Below are 21,974 nucleotides of genomic sequence, written 5' to 3' on the forward strand. Positions count from 1 at the left end.
CGGAGGGACAGGTGAGGGTTAGCGGGAGCAAGGCGACTAACAACGAGGCTCGTGTGTTTCTTTTTTCCGTGGAAGTTCGCCTCGGCGATTTGTCAGCGCACCTTGGCCTCTTAAGTTGGCTCGGCGTGACGAAGGAGGCAGCGTACAACGCCCTCGCTACTACCTGTCCGCGCAACTGGTCGGAGGGGCCAGCAGCTGCGCTTTGTTCCCTGCGCGCGGGATGCGGATGAGAGACGCGGGCGAGGGTCGAAAAAGGAGCCAGCACGAAACTTGAAGATCAAGTGTCGCCCGCGAAGATGCCCGGGAGAGGGGCAGGAGAGGAGTGGCCCCCTAAAAAGTGGTAATCCCAAGCTAGATGCCGTCGTCGGAGCGGGTTGCTTCTTTTTCTCTTGCTCCGCGTGACCTCCGCGGGTGATCGATTAGTGGGCTAGCTGCTTGGCTCTCTCCTCTGCGCGGCCTCGTGGCGTTGATCCCGCGCGATCTGTCCGGATCGCGGCGGTCTTGATGGGTCGAGAAACCGGCCCCGGCCGTATGCGCGCGCCCGCTCACCGGCAGGTCGCACCACCGGAGTTATTCCGCCGCGATATTGATTCGCGCGTCCGCGGGTGGAGGCCGCTCCTCGCGCGCTGCCGGGTCGCGGAGCGTCCGCGCTCCTTGCGCGCGCGGTTCCGCTTGAAAGCGAAGCATGAGGCGCTTCGTCGACTCCAAGACGCAATTCCTATCTCCAGGTCGGGAAACCACCACGGTTTCTATTCCGCCTTGTGTCAGCCCCCATCGTCCTGCGATCGCGGTGACTGTGGGTTGCAACGTGTTGGTGCGTTTGTTTCCTTGAAGTCTTTCAGATTCTCCGTCAATAATAACAGGCAATTGCGCATTTACCAGCGCATAGTCATCAATTTCTGACACTGTTAGCAACGAGGCTTCAGTTCCTGAAGCTGGTTTATACCCAAATCTTGCATACGACAACAACGTGGAGTCGCAAGTCGAGCGCAGAAATCCAGAGAGACGCGCAAACTTAGAAAATGGTCCCACTGTCGCTTTCAGTACCGTGGAACGGGCGCAGTTAAATGTTTCCGCACTTTGAGACATCTAGATAACTGAAGTGCGCTTCGACTTGTGAGTCAAAAAAGAAATATCGTACCAGGCATTGTCCGTTTCCCCTGTTTGTGCGTTTAGGCTTTCGACGTTTCCACGCGAAGTGATGGCTAAAAGAGTACAGACCTCCTATTGTCCACGAGGTGCTGTTTCAGAATGTGTTGCGCTCGTGGGAACGGATTCCTGCAGTAGAATTTAGGCAAGAAGGTTTGTCTGCAGGGTGTTCGCGAAATAAACAGCCTGCACTGTCTTTAGCAACGTATGTATAATTTAACACGCAAGAACAAATGAAACCTGAACTTTTTTACATCACTGACAGTTTATCTTTCCGGATTGGGAGACTGTGTTGTGGCAAGTGGAAGCTATAGGGTATTTCTACGTGAGGGATTAATTGGGGCCAACTTGATGCTTCATGGTGTCTGGCGCGTCGACAGTACGCGCGATAACGGGAATAGGAGGACCTAAACAACACGGCGGTGATGCAGCAGCACAATGTCTTGATCGGCGGGGGAGCCAAATTGACCGGCGAGGTTGTTAGTAGCACTTGGCGCCTGAGGTCACACTCACGTATCCCAAATGGAGCTGGGCGCGTAGAATCGATTATTACGCACGAGTGTTGCTCGTGGATCCGAAATGGGAATGTAAAAAAATTAAATCGAAAGGTTGCAATCTCACGCTTGTAGCGCCGCAAGTATGTAGTACTGTTTAAAGACTTCCATTTTCAGTATATTTAGTTTGTAAATGATAGGTGGAATAAATTTATTCACAGACTTTTGACGCGCGTTTCCCTATCATGACGACACCATCAGATCGGAATGGCGGACGAGTAGGAGAATTGGACAAGCTCTATGTTGCCTATATGACTCTGCCTATATATATGACTCTGCCTAGGCACTACGGAGGAGGTTTGTTAGCGCGTGTTGCAGGCGTTTGTCCCTAGGCGTGCCGGCATTGCGAAGTGGGGCCGAGTTTGTTTACGCTCATACGCTGGCTGCCGGCGCGGTAAAATAGGTAAAGCAGCTGGCACTGATGCCCGATTTGGCGACCGCTGTGTTGGACAGACTGTCTCGCACCTGCGGCGCTCGCGCTAAGTCATTCGTGGCGGATCATAGCTTTCTGGCGCCTTACGGCGATGTACCTTGCAAATAACATCAGAGATGTTTCAACTTCAGAGGCAGAGTTCTGGCTGCCTGGGCACTTTTCATTTATGTTTTTCTTATCCCCGCTAAATAATATATGGTGTTACAGAAGTCGCGGGGCGCGGGAGTGCTGAACTTAGCGTCACAGCTTGGCGGCTGGACTTAAATATATGTATTCAATCGTTTTTTTTATTAATTGTAACAACGTGTCATTATTTCTCATTATTGGTGACGCCTCCAGGACACCAAAGCGGCAACGGGGACACCAAAGCTAGAACCCGGACTAGTCCGTGGGTAGGGGCTCGCCGAGGCCTGCGCGTCCCAGGGATGTATAAGATCGGCTGCCCGCTATCGCGGATAGGCAATTTTTTAAATCCGAACACACCCTGGCGCGCTTCGGCCTCCTCGGCCCCAAGTCACGGGCAGCCCTGCTTCCAGCTTTGATCCACCCGCTACCCCTTCGGTGCCCTGGATATCCTGGGCCGCCTTCTTTAATATAACCTCAGGTGCTCTCCTGAGGCCTCCGTTTGCCGGTTACATGGGCCTTCCTGGAGCAGTGCTTGTAAAAAAATCCAATCTATCGTCGCGACGAAAAAAGCGACCCGTGACTTATACAAAACCAGTCAGAGCCTTGCCCATTCAGACACAGGGATCACCAAATGGGGCGTCCCTGCCCACTGACTCACCGCGCGGACAGCCAGCATCGGAGCGTAAACAAACTCGACCACACTCCGCAATGCCGGCATGTCCAGGGGACAAACGCATACAAAGCGCGAAGAAACCCCCTCCGTAGTGCCTAAGCAGAGTCTATTATTCAAGGAGCAAAAGCCCCCAGATTTCTCTCTCACGCCCGCTCTTAATGCCCCTGCGCTCAAACGGCCAGCGATCCCTCGTATCGTCCCTAGCAGCGTTGCACAGCGCTGACGTGATGAGTAGCGCCGCCACCGGCGTCGCATCTCGGTGGTGCACGTAATTAGAAGGAAAGGAAGCCGTCGGCGTTTGTATAGCTTGAAGTGCGATTTTCCGTCGCTCTTACACCACTGTGTGCGCCACAGTGTGGTACGCACACAGCTCTGAGGTTACACTAGTGTTTAGTGCGCACAACGCTCGCGCCAGCAGCGGAAGGCTGCCGATCCGATTGAGCAGAGCGTCATGGTGCGTCCGCATGGCTTCGTCGTTTTTGCAGCCGAACTCGCTGCGCGTCTCTGGCGTCCCTGGAGGCCTAGGGGCCTAGTGTCCCTGTATATGCTCCCGCAGGAAGCAGAATTGCGCATAGGTCCGCTTTATGTTCCAGCTCTGCAGTGGAGCCACTCCTCGCGCGCGCAGGAGGCAAATGCCGCGCGGTGTTCCTTTTGCTTTTTTGTCTGCTGGTCGCGAGCTACATGCGGCAACTGTTCGCAAGCGCTGAGCAAGATGACACTTTTTAATGTAGGCTAAGCTCCAAGGATTGGCGTAGCCGTAGATGTGCGAGCCCCCCGAAATTTTTAATTTGTGTGTTCGTATATACACGCACATATACAAACACACGCACGAATGTACGTATAAGCAATAGGTCCACCCTCGTTCCTTCGACATAAAATCCTGATTAGGCCCGTGGCTCGAACAGCTCAAAAGTTCGCGTGCAAACGCACATTCCCTAGCAAAAAAAACCCGGTGCAATGTTTTTCAGCATGCATATGAAGTTTTCTCGCGGAGGTGGAAGGCAAGAAATGTTTTAAAGGCTGTTTAAAGAAAACTTCACACACGTGTGGTAGACAATTATGTAAGCACATTCTGGTTGCCGGAACGAGACGAATAATGAATGTCACCAAGAGAACTATCGTGCCAGCAGTTATGTCAGTGACCGTTAACCGTGACCGTCATTCATCACTAAACGTCGTTCGCAGCAGCTGCACGTTTTCAATATATGCTGTGCAGACACGTAAATTTAAACGCATTTCATATGCTCACATGCGCACATTTTAGGCAAAGCTTATTTCTTACGATTCATACCACAAACTTAACAGCTGCTTCGTAGCAGCCAATCTGCAAGTGGAAAAAGATTAAAGATGCACGAGCTTCTACATCACATTTATTTCGTACAAGGGAATGGATGAGCAATGGCTGGTGACAGCAGGGGATGAGTGCCGGTTCTTGGAGCCTTGGAGCGGCAGAATTCAAAGCCACTGGAAAGGCAACAAGTTATTAAGAGTAACAACAGGTTATTTTTTTTTACTAATCACATAATATGACAAACTTGCAAAGTAATTATTCACACATTGCAGACTGTAATATGACAACACATTTTTCTTATCTCTTCATACTACTCAGGTTAATTTACTATAACACAGCGCTTATTAAACGTACAAAAATAATTTCACATTCCTCACGTCGACTAAGGCTGATCGAACAAGCAACATATTGCGGGCGGTAAATGCTGAAGCTATCACATTTGTCTCATAAGCGGGAGCGCACGGTGTTTTCGCTTACTACAATATAATGAATACCAGCACATCAATCGACTTTACATGAAAAATCAAAACGCCGACAAAAAAATTTAAAGAAAGAGGAGAAAGCCAGGGTGCAGCGGGCAAATTGTACCTGCTAGTGTTTACTCTGCTTTGAACACACTTTTCTGGAGCCGCATAGTCAGAACAATCATACAATCAACACAGCAAATTGGGCGAGTTGGTAAGGTAACATTCTTGGCGTATATGTGCAGCGCGACACAGACGTGTCTGTCGTCCTTTCATTGTACCGCGTCAGTGTCGTGCTGCACACCAAAAGTTGCACACGTGAACAACCTCTCATGCCAGGCGTACGCATGTCAGCGTGTACAGGAGTGTTACTCGAGATAAATGCCGCCTTAGTGTAAACAAGCCGAACTCACCTCTGTGAACAAGGCGAACGCACCTTGCATATCCCGCTCCCTTTCGGAGCCGGCCAGTCTCGTCCGTCCGCACGGCACCGCGTGAAAAGCTTTGCCACCTTCCGTGCGATTTGCGCAGTTTGGTGCGCTGCACCCCGTCATACTGGAATACAAGTGTCAAGATGATGTGCTTTGTAGCACTTCACCAAAGTCATTAACTTAATGTCTTCGAATAGCGTACCTGCAACCAGTGGCGTAGCTAGGTCGTCTGGCACCCGGGGCTCTTAGCTCTTCTGTCACCCCCCCCCCCGGGTGTAGTCGAGGAAGGCGGGGATATCGACAATTTTCGGGTGTCTTCAGACGTATATGACACCCCCCCCCCCCTCTACTGGCCCCATGCACCCGGGGCCCACGGCCCCCCGGCCCCCCCTGTTGCTACGCCAGTGCCTGCAACCCGGATCCGATCGCTGCTACGCACGTTCGACGGTCCGCAGATTGCAATTTCGATGGCACTGACAGAAACGAGTCGGCGCCGTTTCCGTAAAGTTGGCTTCGCAGTGCGTAGTTGATCATTTGACGTCATTTTGCACCACATGATAGCGCTCGGCGAATAGCGGTGCGAGCGGCGCCGGAAAAGTTATGCGCAACTCTGCTCCCTGCGGGAGCATATACTGTAACACTATGGAGACTTTCTAGCCCTTCACGTGCGCCGTCGGTATCCTTGATAGCGCGGTGACGGGGTGGACAAGCGCGAGCGCGCTTGATATAAGCGTCCATGCATTTGCTATCACAATAAAATTCGTGTACATTGAGAGGTGGTGGGGCGACCGCCCCTCTACCCGCTTTCCCCCCTCCCCTCCCCTTCTTCATGTTTGACCCTTTTCAGCCTGCGCGAGTAATGCCACTTACGCTAAACGAACTCTCTGATAGGTTGCATGGCATGGTTCACATGTAAGATGCACGATGCAATAGTAAGCACTTAGTGAACATGCTCGTTCTTGTGTGTTGTCTGTTTGTGTGAAGTATCGGTTGCGTTTCTGTGTTCTCCGTTATGCAAATGTGCATTTCCGTCCTTCCCGCAGAGGCTGAGATCACCGGCTCTACTGTGCGCCCAGCTGGCCAACCTCATTGGCAGGAGCAGAAAGGACGCAGGTGAGTGCACGGATTTCGTGTGCGGTGTCGATACGGCACCGCACACTGGGGCTAATAGCTTACTGCACCATTGCTGGCGCGGACGTGCACGGCTTTTAATTCACGCTTTCGCTTTATTTCTGCAAGTACTGACAGTAGGAGGCCACGCGCATTAAAAGCACTAGCGGCGGCTGCCTCATCCGTATTTTCTCACTTCAACGTTGTTTTAAATTTCCGCTGTAAACACCATACACATACACAATATATTTAAGTATACACACGGGGCAAAGTTTATTATAGTTTTTGAAACAGCTGGAGGTAGCCAATGAGAAATTATTTCTAAAGGTATGGATAGCCTATGCCTAGAGAATGAATATGTTGCTTTATGTTCACCACGATTCAAATTGGGTTTCGTGCTTTTTTGACCATGAAAATAAAAAAAAAAACTATAGACTTCACTGACCCCTTCGGCACAGTCTTTTATCAATGGCGTGTGAAATGCACGTGAATGTTGCGTGTCTCAGTATTGCTTCTTTTTCCAGTAAGCAATGCTAACGACTCATGAAAAAAGAAAGACATTTCATATAATTTATCACATTTATTAGGGATGGAAAGATCGTCAGCTGCAGCAAAGGTCATAAATATATACAGGGCGTCCCAATTAACATTCATGCACCAAAATTAAAAAAAAGAAGAGCAATGCGTTACGGGAAGAAAACCTAGTGCATATTGTTTAGAGTACAGTGGAGTAGCTGCCAGTAATTTTTTTCGTTACTGAGATTTAATTAGGTAATTATATTATAATTATCTAACTCGAGACGCACTATCTTAATTCTCGAAGTGTCAATGGGGCATTTGAAGGCACAACCAAGGGACACCTAACTGTGGTATTTTCAGCGACGTACTTGTGTTTTTTTTTTTTTGTTGTTGTTGTTGTTGTTAATTAGTTGAACATGTGTTGCGATTTCTCGTGCAAGTAATGTCTGCTGCTCCGAAAAATCCAGCTCAACGACTAGAAATATGTTATTTGCAGCAGGCTACTTTTTTGAAAATTCCATAAAACTTAAAAATCATCGCCCTCTATAGCAGCGTCCGCTTCGCTGCCGACAAATTGTGAAACAGCATAGTGTTTGTCGCGGGACTTGTCGTGATGGCGCGGTCTAGTGGTCAGGACACTGCCATTCGTACCCTGGTCGCTCGGTTTCGAATCTCCCAGTCCCAGCTGCGTATACCGTGACTATCCGTTTGTTTTCTGTACTCTACAAAGTTGGTCACTCGATTGTGCTACGCCGAGCAAAATCACATCTCCATACACCCCGCAGTGTCCCCCATACAGCTATCGCTGTACAAAAAGCACAAATCATCCTCGATGTCAATCGCAGAGTTCAAATTTACTGTGTAGGGCTCGGCATCGAATCAAAGTTGCGTGTTTTTAATTTTTTTAAAAAAGCAATTTTAAAAACATGCCATACAGCTGACATGCAATAACATTATCACTGTTGGTTGGGCCAGGAGGAATAAAATGACGCAGAAACCCTCCATTCGATTTGAAAGAAATTTTAATATCAAATTTAGGGGTTTGGTGAAAGGTGAGAGAAAGGTTCTTATATATATATATATATATATATATATATATATATATATATATATATATATATATATATATGTGTGTGTTGTACCAGGAGGTAAACAATTGCGCTTCAACTTCTGAATTCGATTTGAAAGAACATTTAGAATGGAATTCAGGGGTTCGGTGAAAGGACTTGCCAGATAAATGTGTCTACACTGTACGCGGAGTATAGCTTCTGTAGTGCTCTCTGGGTGATGTGGTCTGAGCATTGTGGTCACCTATGCATATGCTTAGCAGTTCGGTCAAGGTGTATAAAGTGACGGCGACTCAGCGACCAATGACGTCTCTCCACCGGTATAGGGCGGCAGACGCGCGCGTAACGGTGCGCTCCTCCTCCTGTGTTTCTGTGCCGACGTCGCTCCCTACGAGGATGAGGGCCACAGGTCGGGAGTGGATGGCGCCATGGAAGCACCCACGCTTTCGCTGCGCGCCCACGTTCCGAATTCGGGAACAGAGGCCGGGCGGGGGCGAGGCCGCTTTTCCCGGGAAGCCGAGCAAGGCGAAGAACGCAGCCCGCCCTTCTTTTTTTTTTCTTTTCCCTCCCCTACCTTTCCTGCCTTACTGCTCGTTCTATCCGCCCCCTTGCTTCGCGCCCTGTGCCGCGCAGAAAGTCACGACGATGACGCGCACTGGCAAATGCGCACCGTCACTCTGACGTCACGCAACTTGCTTTATTTACGCATTCAGCTACTGCGAAATTGAGTACGAGGTGCGAGATAAAATGGGCTCCGAAGTCATGGTGGACGAACACAGCTGGCGTGGGGACTTAAACTTCGTCACGCCGCGTTTTGTATGATAGTGTCACATTTATACGCGTGGACGAAGGCATTGGAAACTACTTGCATATGTCAGATGGATTTATCGCGTACTGTCCTCCACTTCGACTACCTTGTTTTGGAGACTGTAAGTATATCCCTGTGCCTCCCCTATCCTCATGACATTGCAACTTATAAATCGCTGGCGTCTGTGAAACACTTTACTGGGCACTAATATTCACTAAAGAGCGAATCATGTAAGAGCGAGGTGTATTGTCACTAAAGACAAAATGCGCCGTTGTCAGATTCACTGATCCCGTTAGCAGTCGTCAAGGTGCGGGAGCTCCCACCGAATGAACTAAAGAACTAATTGGCTGGAAACTTTCTTATTGTGTTCAGTATATTGATATTCAGGCTGTCGTGCGGTATAACCTCGGCACGGAGTTGCTTCGTAAATGAAACTGACTGTTGTCTGTTCCTACGAAGTATACCAACCTTAAACGTGTAACACGTGTTCGTGTTTGTGTGCGGTGTTTCCGGCGGTTTGTCTTTCCTCGCCCATGTCGTTTCCTAGGTTTCTTCATTTTTATGTGTGAGTGTGTAATAATAGTAACTGTAGATTACATATTCTGACGATGTTATCCATGGGCACTTCTACACAAAAGTCAGTCTTGGTATTTCTTTCCTGCAGCTCTGTTTAGCGCACTATGTATTAGTTTTAGCAAGAGACGCGTTTGGTCTCCACTTTACTCTTCTGACGCGAACATCGCTGCCTCGTGAAAGGTTTCGGTAAGGCCCTCCCGAGGCAGTTTCTAAAAAGCGAAACACACACATACACACTTGCGTGTGTGTGTGTGTGTGTAATGAAGAAAGGAAAAAAAACGATAATAATTCATTCAGTTCTACTGCGCCAAAAAGTGACGCGCAAACACACGCGGTTTTTCGTCGAAACGCAGCTTCATCCGGGCGGCGCTGTTTTTCCTCTATTCCTTTATTCCCTTTTCGCTCTGCCTTCAGTATAATATGTGCGAATCAGAAATCCCCCAAGTTCGCTCGCTCGCAGTAGTGCGCAAATGAAGGCGCTCGAAATTTGCATGTCCGCTTGCCGAGGAGAGGAGAAGATGACGAGTGAACAGAACCAGCGTTGCTCCGCGAAGTGGCGTAAAAAGCGCTTACTGCGTGTCAATCGACGCCTTCGTTCCGTACATCCTCGCTCGCCCTTCTCCACTCGCATGCAATTCTGTCCCTGTTTCGTTCAATATATCTCACTCTCTGCGCAGATAGTATCTGCTTGTTATGACACGTTCTTCTAACTTTCGCCATCGTGTTGTGTAGAAGGGCACCATTTGTCCGCCAAACAAACAAAAAATGAGATAGTAATAACAAATCTAGGTCGATATACGAACTCCGAAGAAATGAGCATGGGAAGAAAATCCACGAAGGCGCTAGAGAAGGGAGCAGGCGAGAAAGGGAACGAAATAAGAGAATCCGGCGTGTGTGTGGATCCCGGCACACACGTCGAGGGAAGGCGAAGCTCCCATCGAAGGCATGGCCGGGAGGGGGGAAAAACACTGGCGCGCAGTAAATGGTGGAGAAGCTTATCGTTTTGAGTTCCGCTTCTTCCCTGCGTCTCCCCGATTTCACTTTCTTGAACGGTTTTCTGCTTGTGCGCTTTATTTGACGGAGCTCGCGCTGAGCTCGCCACTGAGCAATCTCCCCCCCACTCCCACTACTCCCCCGCTCGTTTTATTCTCCTCCTTCTTCGTTATTTAGTTCCACCCTCCTTAACTTGCATTATACACTTTCCCTCTTGTTCTTTTTCTGGTCCCAGAACTGCCCTTATGAATGCCTTGAGAGAGAGAGAGGGTGCTTCCCCTTTGTTTTTTCTTCCTTATTTCGATTTCTCGTTGACTGTACTCTCCCTCCCACGTTCTCCCTATGCCTGGTCGCGCTCCTCCCAACATCACCGTTGATGCGCCCCTTTGCGCTTCATGGCTCTCGTTTTAGCGTTACGTCTATGTGTCGGTTTCTTGTCCTCTTTTCCTCATTATTGGAGTCTGCCCCCCTCGCTCCTCCCCCCTACACCCTTATTTTCCCCCCTGTCTTACGCCCGACAACTCCCGTTTCTGTCTCGCGCCTTGTTTTGCGCCTTTTTCTATTTCTCCCTCTTTCTCTCCTTCCCTTCCCCACTTGTGTCTGCGCTTCGTTCCTCGGTCGGTCGTCTCTTTCATTTCATATCCATCTTTTTTTTCTTTCTCCTTTATCGGCCATGGTTGTCTCGACCAGCGTCTGTATTTGCAAGCCGCACGCCTGATTTCATCATGCTACCTTTTCCTCGGCGTGGAAAACTTTTGTTCCTTTATTTTCTTTTCTGTCATGGCTCCCTATCCTTCTGGTGATGGTGTTGTTCCTTTTCGTTTTTGTTTCTTCCCTCGCTCGCTGAAGCGAGCACGATGGAAAGGGCAAGCGCAAGCCTCCTTTCTCGCTCGTGTATTTTTAATTTTTTTCGTTGTGTCTTCTAGGTTTTATATCTTTACATTTCTCTCTCTCCCTCCTCTCTCTTCTCCCTTGGCTGCAACGCTTCTTTAAGCTCTTTCTACACTTGTCTCCCCCCCCCCCTCGCATAAACTTGATTTCTCTACTCCCGATTTCCTTCGTCCTTTCTTGCTTTGACCTCTTTCTTTTGTTGCCCGCTACATTTGACGGGATTCGTATTTCTCTGGTCCGATCTTTCGCTCGTTCGTTTGTTGAGAGTTTCGCAAATCGCGCTGCCCGTTGCGCTTTCGGTTTATAAATCTACTGCTCCGTGCTCTCCTCCCCGTACACCCTCCATCCCGACAACGCGCTCCCGCATACGTCTCTCCTTCTCTCACTCTCTTTATGCTCCTTTATTCTTATTTCACAGAATATAATATACATGTGCGCGCGCTTGCAATCATCACTGTTTTCAGTTTCCTTTTTTTTTCCTTTTGTAGTTTCCGAGGAGACAGGGAAAAATAAAGTTTTTGCGCTTTTTTTTCCTCTTCTTATGCAGCGCCTTATGCTTAAATGCTTCTATTTTCCTTCAAACCTTTCGTTCCTTCTTCCTTTCTTCATGCGCTCTTGCCGACTTGCTGTGGCGGCTCCCGCATTTTTCGGAACGTTGTTGCTTCCCCCCTGTCTGTCTTTTCATTGATTGAGTGAGTGAGAGAGAAAGGTTGTATCTTTGCTCGATTCACCACCTTTTAGTCCTCGTTCACTCCTTGCGTGCACGCGTGGGTCTCTCGTGATGGATGCGTTAATTATATTGGTGTTGAATTAAGTGTACAGCGTCCACTGTGTTCATCTGACGCTTTTCTGCATGCGCCGCGTCTTCATTTATCACCCATTTTACGTCATGCTTAGAGACAAAGGTGGTGAAGAGCGACGAGTGTAATATGAATAGATTTTTTAGAATAGGGGAGGAGAAGAAAAAAGAGCGTAGTCTTACAGCCGACATGAGGAGAGAAAAGTCTTTCCCTGGAAAGTGTAGTATAGGGAAATGAAAGGGTGTTTCAGGGATTCAGGGTTTCAAATGGATTCAGGGTTTTGAGCACAAGGAAGAGTCAGCGCAACGTGGGACTAGTGTTGCGGTGAAGGCGAGCTCTCAGACTGGAGAACGTGGGCCGGGCGCTTGGAGTGATGCTTGAGGAAGACGGTAATGCGCGGCGTTTGTCGGCATGCAGTATCAAACCATGTCCCCGCCATACAATAAATATATATATGGTGTCTCAGCTAACTTTAAGCAGGGTTTAATAATATGCGAATGCCACGTACCTGGACAGAACCAAGGTAATGTTGTTTGCCGTCGCTTGGAGATACTCAAATTATTTTTTTCATTCCGTCTAATTAGATAATTGCAAAATTGCCGCGCGACTGTCCGCTCGAGGCACCTTGCATGTATTTGCGGGCCTTTTTCACGCTCGGAAAAACACTTATATGTAGCACGTATTGAGCAACAGAAAGCTGTATCCGGAGTTTTTTTTTTCTTACTCTACAATTTTGTCATTGTCACTTTTCATTTGATTATAATAATATTTGAGAAGTTGACTAATTAAGACTATCTAATTCGGCGGAATGAAAAAAAAGATAATTTGAGTATCTCCAAGCGACGGCAGACATTACCTCGGTTCTGTGCAGCTTCGTGGCATTCGCAAATTTTTAAACTCTGGCTAAAATTAGCTGGGACACCCTGTATGTATATGCTTATGTACGTGCGTGCGTGCGTGCGTGCGTGCGTGCGTGCGTGCGTGCGTGTGTGTGTGTGTGTGTGTGTGTGTGTGTGTGTGTGTGTGTGTGTGTGTGTGTGTGTGTGTGTGTGTGTGTGTGTGTGTGTGTGTGTGTGTGTGTGTGTGTGTGTGTGTGTGTGTGTGCGTGCGCGTGTGTGTGTTGCGCTTTCTCGGAAGTTTCAGAGCACGGAAAGGGTGATGATTGTATTGCGTTCAGCAAGACTTGCAGTGCCTCGCGAATTATCAGGGAGGACAGTGCAGGCGCCCAGTGATAATGCAAGCCTACTGTACGTCTGTATGCATGTTCTTTAACTGTTGCTTACGTGTTTGCTGGTGTGCCTTTTCAGGTCGCTTTCGCCAGATGCTTAGTAATGAAGCTTCTATAACTGCGGAGAATAATGTCACTCTGGGAGTAGCTTGTTTGACAAGATGTGAAACATTGGCCATGTGGCGGCGGCTTCTTCCTTTTTCTTTTTAACATGTTTTCATTTCTTTTTTTCTGTAGCTCAGTCAATTCTATTACATCGTGATTTGTGTAATTCGCAGCGGTGTACAATTGAGTGAACGGTCGCCCTCGATCGCGCTGGTGCTTTCGCGTTCAAAAATTCCCTCTTTCGAGGTCGCAAGCGATCCGGGCCACGGTAGGAAATTGCGGCGCGAAAACGTCTGGCTGAACGCCTAACTGTTATCGCTGAAAATAAATAATTCAAATAAATAAATTAAGAATACTCTGGGATACCTGGAGACCAGCCACACAAGACTGTTCGTTATACGGGATACTAATTTTCAAAGACCATAAAATTTAAAAGAAAGAATCTCCTGTGGCAGATAGCGTAACTATAGCGTAACTTGAGATGAATTGCTCGAAGCAGCGGACTTTACTCGCACGGGGAATCGAAATACATAATAGACTAAATAACAGAAACTCACTAATTCATTAGTTAAATTAATGAGCTTACGTTACATATTGCAATGTACGAATTGTGGCCAGCGAGTTTGCAAAGCATAGCCACTTGGAACGAATTCTTAGGATCGCACGGGTTTCGAAATATGCGGCGTGAAACTTGAGGTGAACATGCACTTTTGTTCCTGTTATTTTTTTTATCGAACCGCCGTTTTATGCATTGAAGCACAAAAGTAACTGGAGCGCTCATGTTTGTCGTCGCACAGTTTGGAAATGAATTTCTTGAAACTGGTGTCATCCTGGAAATTCGTTCCCAGTGGATGATACGCCTTTCAAACTCGCCGGCTACAGCTCTTATGTAGGTTAAAGTAATTAATGAAAAACTTAAATAGTGACTTTTTTTAATTATTCGATTATGCAATTTAATTTCTGGTCCAAGTGATGTCCGCCTCATTGTGTAACGCAGCTTGATGACTATAGAATTATGCTATATCTGCCACAGGAATTTCCAAGAATTTTTTGTGGTCTGAACAAAAAAGGAAAAATAAACGCACTCGGTGTTCGGCGCACGCTTTAAGCGCAGCGCCTGTTTTGGCGATCCACTGCGCCAAAGCTTCATTCGATCATTAGTTCCTAATTATTTATTTTCGCTGAACTCTTGAAAAAGCACCAGGCGCTCATGTTGCGTCTGTAGCCGTGGGCTGACTGGTCGGTTAGCTGTGAGACCCAGTTTAAGGGACCATATATTTCAGGTCCTAATTACTCCTGGAGAGCACACAGGTGAACTCACGCTGTGATTTTCCCGGAGCAAGCGTGCTTTGTTCCATGGTGTGACACAGCGCGGCGAGGACGAAGAGTTGACAGACACAAGCGCCCGAAAAGCCTGCACGTGTGCTTTGAAATCTTACTAGCACATATTAAGACGTCATATTTACTCGAATGCTAGTCAGCCGTCATTTCTGAGCGGCAGAGGCCCCAGTTCGAGCCTTCTGTGTGGCAAGGTGGGTCGTTGTTGCGACTTCGGGGTGAAGGACGACAGATGCGGACTCTTGGAGCAGACGAAGACGAAACGGAAACCTTTATACAATATGTACAGATATAGCAGAGGATAGCGTACAAGTAGCGGCCAGAGCGTACCAGACCGACGGGGCGGCTGGTGGTGGAGGGACTCTCTTAACGTGGCCGGTTCTGGCTTAAATCTCTTAAATCTTAAACGGGGCCGGTGCTAACGTCACCCGCGTCGCATTCCTCTTTCGTCGCGGTTAGAAGTGTTGGTGCGGCGCGCCATCGGACTCCTCCAGTTCGACCCACGAAAAGAGGTCGGCAGTTTCGTGGAACTTTGAAGGTTGTCACTCACAAGGGCAACCACTTCAGAAGAACGAGGGAGGGAGGGTGCGGGAGGTGCGTCGCCTCGATGATAGGTACGCAGTGTAGCACAACAGTTATTCACCCGGTGTCCTTGTGGGCATTGCGGCAGCGTCCCCACATGCATGGATTTGACGTGAAATGGGAAAGCCTCTGAGGCGATATGTTCAAGTGGATGTCGGCGTATGTTGCAATAATTTAATTCACGAGTATTGAGAGGAGATGAAACAAAACCTAAGAGTGTATTTTTGTAAGGATTCGTTTTTTTTTTTTTTTTTTCATATTCATTTTCCCTTCTTCATTGGCTTGGACGAAGCCTCGCCCACAGCTTGTGTCAAAGCACGGCTCCAGGATGGCTTCACCGCTACTGGAGCCCAAATCGTGTTGTGGCATCGCGGAAAGGTCGTGCGTGCGCGTCTCGTTATATCAAAGTGAGCTGACGGAGCGTGGGCGCGTAAATAACAGTTGGCTTCGGAAAATTCATCTTTGCTATTAGCACGACCTTACGAAAAATCTTTTCTTTCCTTTCGTAGCATTGTTGGTATCCGCATTTAGCTGCAGAATGATCGATAACCTACGTCTATTGTTGCAGAATATTCCTCGGATTTCTGAGGCAAAAACTGAAGATAGAGAAAGAGAGAGATATTGGGAGTGCTGGAAACAGATGCAGGCACGATTCTATGCAGTGATCGTTCGTGGGGTCCTCACTGTTATCCACACTAGCCCAGTTAAGTCCACTGCCGGCCAAGTGGCCCTCCTAGAGATATTTACCTAAGCACTTCTTCTGTGTCAACAGAACTGCCTCTAACCCACGGATTTCCAAATCTCATCACTTGTATTTGTCGCCGTGTTATTCCTCAAATGAACCGCTGGTTACATGTTTTACGCATGACAAATATTGTCCAACTCCAATTCGTCTTCTTAATCTCCGTTCGAAGCGGAGAGTAACTGTTTTAAGGTACCTTAACGTTCTTTGCTGCTTTCTCTTTATATTGAATATCGTTGATTGTGCCAAGGAGTGGAAGGGGGGCTGAAGTGCCCTTGTGCTCATTTGTTCCGTTTTAGCAATACTTACAGGTTATGAACACAAGCTAAAGTCTTCTGTTACTTCGTGCGCTAATGTGTATCTTCCAGGTTCGTGCCGCGATCGCAAGTTTCTCTGAAATTTTTGTTTGAGATTCTACTCTAAGCCCTCCTGACCACTTCGCCACCCGCAACTTCGATGCGCGGTAAGGAGCCATGTTCTCTCTCGATCGATCACTCTTCGAGATACTTTCATTTTTCCGTGACGTAATCTCGGTCGTGACACATTATTTAAGCGACGGCTATCCTATAGCGTTTACATACCATGTGAAAGTAGCGCTGACGGGAGCATGCCGTTCCTTTTGTCACACCCACTTCATCAGCCTTGGTCAATAACTCCTAGGCTGCACTTGGCCGCGATCCGACCGCAGCCGCTGGCAATTACAGAAGCCCTGGACGTGACAACAGGTTGAAGAGCCGCTCTCCATAAAAAGAAGATCCCATTTGTGAGGCCGCAAACCAATTCGCGCAATTTTCGTTGAGTCTGTTCTTGCACGCGCATATTATTGTGTAGCTTTTCGGGAGTGGTTTACTGGAAGTCGTGATTGTCATTCTCCGTTTAACTCGCGCAATGATCGAGTCGGTTTCATGAAGTGGCCGCCGTTGGTTCGGCGTGCGCGGTGGTCGGAGAGGACACGCCGCCGAGGCGGCGGCCAGCTCGCCGGGGCTCTGCAGCGGAAACAAGCGTGACGCCGTAGTGACGTCACCTCGCACTCCCGTCTGGTCGGGAGCCCGCTGCGAAAACCGTATTGAGTCATGCAGGCGGGCGTCCCCCTTCCGGGAAAACAAAGAGGTTAGGGAACGGGGTGATTCCGGGCAGCGAGGAGGAGCGCGCTGGCTTTTTAAGAGGGGCGTTGCGAGGCGAGGGCAGCCGCCGAGCGAGGGACAGATGGCGGCGGTAGCGCGGCTTTCCCCTCACCCTCTGACTTGCCGCTTTTATAGCATGCAGCGAGTGTCCTCCTATCATCCCCGGTTCGCTTCACTTTGAGATTAAGTTGCGCAGCCCTCGTTGAGCGACGCTCTCTTAAGTAAGCCCGGCGTAAATTGAGGCTCGTATGTCTAGCCCACTTGTGACCGAGTATTTAGGTGTGTGGCGCGGCGTTTTCCTGATCTTATCGAGCGCGGTGCTGACACGAGCGGCGAGCGTCTATCAGCGCGTCGCTTGAGGGTGGGGTGTTAAAGAACACGGCTCAGCGAAAACCGACTGAATGGCCAAATGGGGTGATTATGGATTGTTGCGTGCCAAGTCCCGCGTGGCGTGGCTTTTTGAACGGATGTTATATTTGTAGACTGTATGGTACTGTATCACTAAGCTCTGGCTTAATGCTCCGCAAGATTTGTTAGTCTGTCCGCATCTTAAGAACATGTGGCTGCACACGCTGGCAGTCCTGACATCGTATGATTCAGACGGCATATGCGGTTTAGCTATTCGGGGTAAGTGATGTCATTCTAAGTTATGGATATTGTTTTAGATACGCGCATATATGGCGCTCGTATGCGAACCACCACCACGCTGATCACGTACAGGTGTTTCACATGAAACGAAATAAATCGAAGGCCACTGACGAAAGCGTAGGGGAGTGTGGCGACAGTCGTATTTCAGTGACAAGTGCACGTGCAGACTTCTGTCTTGCTTTTCTTTTTTTAATTCAGCTTGAAGATTTCTTTGTCCTGGATAGTTTGCTGTCAGAGCCCTTCCCGACGGTACAAAAAGATGTCCGGTCTTGTCGCTACGTATAAATGTATTTTGGCTTTATCTTGTGATCTATAACGGTGTTCCCGGGGTGGAAATAGTACATTTGTATTTGTGCGTGAACTGCCACGCCCCAATTGTTGCGAGAAAAGCAAACACCTGTAAGAACAACGAAGCGGTAGTTTACGACACTGCTGGTACGAATGGCTACGTCCCGATCGCGAGGTGCGCCTTCAGGTGTTGCAGGTTCACTTTTACAGCGCGCTGTTCGGGCCGTTGCGTGTGTGCCCATTACTCCGGGGCACTCGGCCTAATCCACAGCGCAATGGTCGGCCGAGTGCGTGAACACCGGGGCGCACACATACGCACCACCTCTCCCCCTCCGCGAAGCCGCGACCGCAGTCGCGCGGCCTTCGTGGGGGTACATGGCACGGGCGGAGCCGCGGCGTGATCGGCCCGGGCACGTCAGATTTCATTGCAAACAGCAGCGGTAGCGGCGGGCTCCACTTTATCAGTGTCATCTCGAACGCGCACGGGGACGCTTTCGTCAACACTGGGCCAAGGAGCAGGGGACTCGCCGACCGGGAAAGGAAGACGCGAGGGGAGCGCGCGGGCGTGGCGGCGATTGGGCCGGAGGCAGCCCGGCTCCTTTATCACAGCGATGTTTGATTTGACACGTGGCTCCCGGCGCGAGTGGCGGGGAAAAGTGCGGGAAGTGCACTGGCTGCTCGCCCCGGCGCGATGACGAAGCGCACGCGCGGTCGGCTCCGGGGAGAGAGCTGCAGCCACGGGGCTTTCACCGCCGCCATGGGGACGCGCTTTGTCATTGTCTCGTTCCGGAATTGTGCCAGCAAGGAGAGAAATAAAGGAACACGAAAGGAAGAGGAGGTGGAGGCGCGAGCGCAGCGTGGAGGAAGGCATCGCATCTGCCGGTTTGTTGACTCTGCTCTCGGGTGTGTGCGAGGCGACCGTTATGTCGACATTGAGTGCCTTGTTCTCAAGGAGAGAAGGCTTAGGAGACAGAATACTCCCTCTTCAGTCGCCCATTAAGGTGTATAAGGTTGCGCTGTGAAGCCAAAGGGGCGAGAGCGCGGGTGTAGTAGCCCCGCCCTGCGCGTGTACACTTGTCCGGCGTAAATTTGAAGGCTGAAACCGCTCTTGGTTACCGCAGCACGACGCATGTGGTGGGAGGCGCGGTATATGAGTAGGAAGGAAAGCTCGGCTTCTGAGGCTGCCAGGGCTTTAAGAAAAACGCTGCATTGCAGCTCCGTGCCTAGCCTACACTCCCCTACAGCACGTCCTTATAGCCCACTGGGCCGCTTCGCGACGTTAAACCACACAATTTATTTTGTCTATGCGCGTCGAAATCTTCAGCGCAGGTTTCCATATACATACATATAGGCTGGCTGCTGCCAACAGAAGGGTTGAAATCTGGGCCAGTTGGTACATACTTGAACGAAAAAACCACCACCACAACGACCAGTCGTTGTGGTGTAACCTCTCCTCTTGTCCTTTGTGTTTTTGACTGGTTTTTTCGTTCAAGTATGCTGCCAACATTTTTGTGCATTAGGAGTGTTGTTAACAAATTATGGCAAATCACATTCCGTGCACGTCTTGAATAAGTGGTTCCTCTCCTCAATATCTGTGCAATGCTCACGATTTAGCCCCGTAAGGAAGAATTTTTAATTTGATTGATTTCTTTTAATATACAGATTGAAAGAAAACCATGCGGGACCGATGTGCTTGTTATCTAATGTATGTCTTAACGCTGTCTTAACGGTTGTCAGTTGAAGTCGCATCGCATACTTTCTAATGCTGTTTCTGGGCGAATAGAAAACAGTTAAGACACAGGCAGTCATGCACTCCGCACTGCGCCTTCTACATTTCGTAGCTTCATTGGAATCGAGATTTTAAGGGCGTACTCTTGCTAACCGCGCTCTCGACGGCGCTATACTCTATTCATCAACGTATATACGTATATATAATATATTGATCAGCGGATGGGCGCAGTCGATACCTTGAAACCATTTTGTAAGTCCACATATCTCAAGTACGAACCAAATCATGTAGGTATCTAATAGTGACAGAAGCGAATCGAATGGAATACGAATATTTTTTGAATAGTGTGGGAATAATGTACAGCCTTCTCATCGTAAACATCAAACACTTTCCAAATGCTGGTATTCACAACATTATTAGAAAACTTCTGTGATTAAACTGGATATACATTTAGCATGCTTTACTGAAAGCACAAACGGAGGATTAGGAACAACTGGACATCTTTTTAGCACTCAGGGTCCATCGGTGCATACGGGGTCATGTATTTGATAAGGCAATTAACATATGTGTGTACCTCCACGACCAAACCAGAAGTGCGTGTCACGTGCGGCAATGGCACAGCAAAAAAAAAAAAAAAAAAACAGCAATTTTTCTTTAATTTTAATGGTCGCTGCAGATGGTGTGATTATTGTGTCAAGTATATTGCAATAAAACGCTTTCAGATCGATGAGCTAGAGGACACAGGAATACGTTGTGTCAAACAGTACCCACTGCCGAATGACATGTCTAAGAAAAAATTCACCGACGATTACGATACTCCCTAATGCGAAATTTGAGGGCAGCTGCATGCGCGTTTTAATTTCGAGATATATTGGCTGGCGCGGACAATCTGTCTCGTGTGACACATTGCAAACTGAGCGTAGTGCATGTGGCTCGACTGGCTCGCTAATTTGGAGATCGCGAGGGCCAGCGCGTGGGTGACGCGTAGGCGCGATTCTCAGCAGCCGCCGCTGATGGACCTCCCAGACGACGCGCGCTAGTCTGGCGCCATCTCGTAGCCATCGTAGCCGCACTACGCTTTTCTTCTCACGCTTTCGCCATACCCTCCCCCGCTTTCTTCCTCGCGTCTTTAACCCCTCCCCCCACACTGCCCTCCGCGTTCGCTTTCATCTTTCGCTGTGATCGTTCGCTCGGTTACGCCGCCGACGCCGACGCCGACGCTCGCCGCAGGAACGGGTGCCTAAGAGCTGCGCTCTAAAAAAAAATATTACGATTAATCGTGGTTTTGCCGGAAAAGTCTGGCTACAGCTGAGCGACGCAGTGTGCTCTAAGTAAGTTATGTGCACTGTGGATGAGATTAAATTTATCACATGCCTGCTTCAATTTCCTGTTTGATCGTGCACAGTCAACGGCGTGAAGTATTCGAGAACTATAAAAAATATTTCATTTTCTAATAGTGATTATTCCATTCGTTATTAAACGGAAAAGTAGACATCCACCCAATCGTAGCATTTGCTACAAAGGAAACCCATACGGGTTCCTTTGTAGCTGAAGAAAAATTCGTCCTTTTCTTCAACTGCGAAGCTTTTCTTTCGAGGAACTGGTATGGGTTTCCTTTGTAGCAATTGCTACGATTGGGTGGATGTCTACTTTTCCGTTTATTAATTACGTAATTCCCTCCACCTTGCGCCTTTCAGCAGGACTATTACGTATTCCAGTCATTATTCGAAAGCTTCGAATATTCGCACACTTTTACAGATTACAGAATATTCGAACACTCGAAATTTCTCCCTCTCAGAGATCTGCTATAGGCACCACAATACGCTGAAAGATGAAATGTTGAGGGGTTGTGTCATTATTTTTCGAAAATTGCCCTAAATCTGCTCGCGTCAGGTTTAGGTGTCCCTTTGTCTTCCTTATCGGTCAAATCGCCGCCGTTCACAGCCGATTGGTGTGTTAGCGCTTTCGATGCTACAGATGTGGCAGGAGAAAATGAGCCAATGAACGATCGATGCGCGCGTTCGCACGCCTAATCAATATTACGCGGCTGCTAGCCTCCGGTTCTCTCTCGTTTATCCTTCTCTATATTCTTTTTCGCTCACCGGAGTCGTAATCCGGTCCGTGGCCGTGTATACACCGCAGCCCCGCACGCACCGCCCCGCGTACCCTCTTCCCCTCGGTTCACCAGCGATGGCGCGCTCTTCCCTGTCTCCTCATAGCGGTTCTGGACCGGACCTCTGCAGCCGGCAACAGCCACTTTCTAAAAGCTCGAGTCATCGCAGCGACCCCACAAAGAGAAGGCGCG

The 21,974-nt window shown here is 48.8% G+C and overlaps 1 protein-coding gene across 2 annotated transcripts in view; it reads left to right on the forward strand.

Moving 5' to 3' along the window:
• tna (Zinc finger MIZ domain-containing protein tonalli) overlaps nt 1–21,974 on the forward strand; it is a 312,918-nt gene that overhangs the window by 96,808 nt on the left and 194,136 nt on the right. For both annotated transcript variants that reach the window (XM_075669850.1, XM_075669841.1), the window contains exon 2: nt 6,165–6,234. The gene's annotated coding sequence lies outside the window, so the exon portion shown is untranslated. The remainder of the gene's footprint in view (nt 1–6,164; nt 6,235–21,974) is intronic.

Source organism: Dermacentor variabilis, chromosome 1, assembly GCF_050947875.1.
Source record: "Dermacentor variabilis isolate Ectoservices chromosome 1, ASM5094787v1, whole genome shotgun sequence".
Taxonomy (NCBI): Eukaryota; Metazoa; Arthropoda; class Arachnida; order Ixodida; family Ixodidae; genus Dermacentor; species Dermacentor variabilis.